The sequence below is a fragment of the Pinus tabuliformis genome, chromosome 9 (assembly GCF_031772625.1).
Source record: "Pinus tabuliformis cultivar Carrire ecotype Pingquan chromosome 9, CPIR1, whole genome shotgun sequence".
Lineage (NCBI taxonomy): Eukaryota > Viridiplantae > Streptophyta > Pinopsida > Pinales > Pinaceae > Pinus > Pinus tabuliformis.
Genome location: NC_142307.1, coordinates 262038759 through 262042173, shown reverse-complemented (window position 1 = coordinate 262042173; position 3415 = coordinate 262038759). Strand labels below are relative to the sequence as shown.

Genomic DNA, 3415 nt, shown 5'->3' with positions numbered 1-3415 from the left:
TGAAATGTTACTAATAGTAAAGGAATTTAGGAGTGAGGAAGTGAATAATTAATCAATTACATGGTTTGAGATCATGATCATGGAAAATTAATTAAAAGTAAAGGTTCACATGATCTGCAAAGCACAAGATGATAGAATGAGAATCACAAAGCGAAATATCCCATGATTCCAACATCTACAATTGTAGATGTGCATATGGCAAGAAACCAAACCAAAAGGTCATATTAGTCCCACTTCTCCAACTTTTATTGGGAATGGTACCTGAATGTACAATAAAAGGTCACTTAAGCTCAAAATTCTAAGATGACTTTGTCAATATCCCATGGTCGGAATGCTTTCCTATAATCCCAAGTGCACCTTTGGGTGCCAGAGTTCTTATTTGGCAATATTTCCTTAATTTGTATGAATATTCTTTGTGCAAGTCCCCTTCTAGTGGTCTCACAAATGAGATTGTTTTTGAAGCTTCATGAAATCAAAATGATTGATTTTAGAGAAATCAACCATTGATATTAGAAAGAAGGAGAGATAGAGTATGCCCTTCACTATAACATCTAAGGTTAAAGGTTTGAATGGTGTGTGATTTCAACCTTTTTTATGATATTACCTATATGAAAGATGTGAAAGATAGTAGGCACAACTATACAAAAACAGAAGAATATAGATTGAGAAGATCATTGCATAATCTATTTGTTATTTATTATAAGCTTCCTATTACTTTTTACCATTCATCTTCTTCATATTTACTTTATTGTTATTCATCTTAATCATCATGTAATTTTTGAAGTGACCCTTTTGATAATACAAAGTATATATAACACTGAGTAAATTCAAAAAATCAATTTATTTAAAACACAAAAAAGTACATATAATCATCTAAAATCCAAAACTTTAAAAGTTAAGTATCAAATATAAAAATTCCCTGAAGTACAATCTTTTCTTAAATTTTATATTTAAAAAAAAAATGATTATTTACAGTTTTTAATTTTTAATTAAATAAATTTAAAATTATATAAATAAATTTAAAATTATATATTTAAAAAAATAATGAGATAAACAATTTTCAAACTTCATTTTCAAAAATCCAATTAATGAATTTTTCATTCAATGATAGTTCAAGAAGTTAAAATTGCATTGAAATATATGATTAAAAAACTAATCGAAATGCCACATAACATAGTGGATGCAATACTTGCATCAGCAGACCAACTGTTTAACAATGCTGCCTTGAATGTTGTGCAACTGAACAAAATAAGTACTTTGATAAAGTGACAAACTGCCTAACAATGCTCCCTTGAATCTGTGCCAGGGATAGAACACTATAATGTTGAATTGCCGCTTTTTCTATTTTCCCAACAGAAAGGGTATAATATGTTGTTTCTTAACAGAATCAAGCAATTCATAACAACTTCTTCACGTCTTTCTGCAAACACGAAATGGAAAATATTAGTAACTATGTTTGCAATGGAGAATATTGGTAACTAATCCTTTAAGGTATGCATCCCATTAAATCAAAACCCTTTTAATGTCAAGTTTGTATGCAAAAAGACTAAGCAGACAGCTAGAATCTCTGCAAAGAAGGCATGGAACTAAGAAAAGGTGGTTCGTCCAGACACCTCAATGCTCAATGGAGACGTAGTTGGCGCATATCGTTCAACAACATTTCCATCTTTGTCCACCAGAAACTTAGTGAAGTTCCACTTTATGTCTTCTCCAAAAATCCCACCTTTGCTGGACTTCAAGAACTTGTACACAGGAGCTGCACTACTCCCATTAACTTCCACCTACATTACAGAGATGCCAATTTAGCACCTAGGATCTCAAGAATCAACCAGATGGATCAGTTACTTTTAAATGAATCCACCTCTTGCATGACAAGAAGAAGTAATCTGAGAAGGTATAAAAAACAGAAATAAGATGGAGACCTTGTCAAATATGGGAAACTCTGATTTAAATCGAGTGCAGGCCACTTCTGCAATCTGTGCATTATCACCTGGTTCCTGTCCACCAAAATGATTGCATGGGAAAGCCAGTATTTCTAATCCTGGAAAAAAATATTGTGGGCATAACACTGATCAGTAATAGACTAAGATATTGTCAAGACATGAACGGGAGAATGAGAACAGAACTAGAAGTTGGTTTAAAGTAATGCAAACCTTTGACTCAAATAAAAGAATTGACCTAAGGGAGAATGGGAACAGAACTAGAAGTTGGTTTAAAGTAATGCAAAATTTTCAACAGACTCAAATAAAAGAATTCACCTAAGGATGCTAATCCCATGCCATTAAAAGGGTAAAGCATTTCGACCTTCCTTGTCTAAGATACATGCTATTATCAACAGATCAACAACAACAACTGGATATAATATGACAGTAAGGAAATGTAAGAATCATTTAATGAGGTTAACCATGTATGTTTGGACAGTACCTTGATCCTTATACTTTGCATACACTTCATTCAACTCAATGTAAGAATCATTTAATGAGGTTAACCACGTATGTTTGGACAGTACCTTGATCCTTATACTTTGCATACACTTCATTCAACTCAGTGTAGTTAGAGGTAGTCAACCCACTGCAAGACAAAGCACAGAGTGGCCCCAATTTGTCAAGTTTATAAATGGGATAATTTCAGTTAAAAAACAAATAGCCCTGCATAGTCCATCAATATTTTGTTTCTCACATACTATTTTAGAACTAAATCTTATAAAGAACCTGATTTGAGAAATTACAGAGACACAGCTTTATAATTTTTTTCTTTTTCTTTCTAATAACCTAGATTAAACCCATTATGAAATCATTGATCCCAAACTGAAGCAAAATGTAGAATGTAGAATTATCATTGAGAAGCAACATTGATAATGAGTAAAACCTTGCCTCTGTAGAGGCTGAGATCCACGTCATTACCCCTAATGTCCTGCATACAATTTAACACAGTCCATTCAGAATCTCATATGCAAATGGGTGTAGAGAATAATAATATCAGAGAAAACAAGTTCGTGGACCGAGGAACATTGTTCTGATGAGGTCCCAGTCATGGCTGTGGAATTAGCAGATAACGCAACACGAAAAATATCAAAATTTTTTGGTTTGATCCAAAGAGAAGGGCGTGAGAATGATCTGGTATTAGCAGAAAGTGAAGGGCATATGGATCAGTGGAGGGTATAAGAGGTTTATATAGAAGTGCTCTGAATCTGGGTAACGCAACACGAAAAATATCAAAATTTTTTGGTTTGATCCAAAGAGAAGGGCGTGAGAATGATCTGGTATTAGCAGAAAGTGAAGGGCATATGGATCAGTGGAGGGTATAAGAGGTTTATATAGGAGTGCTCTGAATCTGGGAAAAACAGAAAATGCACGTGGAAGACTGGAGGCAAGGTCGAAGCAAGCTCGGGGATGCATATGAGTGAAAGGCGGTC

General features: G+C 33.7%; 1 pseudogene across 1 annotated transcript; it reads right to left on the bottom strand.

Moving 5' to 3' along the window:
* Positions 1–1116: 1116 nt before the first annotated feature.
* On the bottom strand, positions 1117–2277 carry LOC149148193 (putative phospholipid hydroperoxide glutathione peroxidase; annotated as a pseudogene). Its single transcript, XR_016263192.1, has 4 exons — positions 2259–2277; positions 1923–2041; positions 1614–1781; positions 1117–1420 (listed from the first exon to the last, which is right to left on the bottom strand). The product of XR_016263192.1 is annotated as a putative phospholipid hydroperoxide glutathione peroxidase (transcript).
* Positions 2278–3415: the final 1138 nt, after the last annotated feature.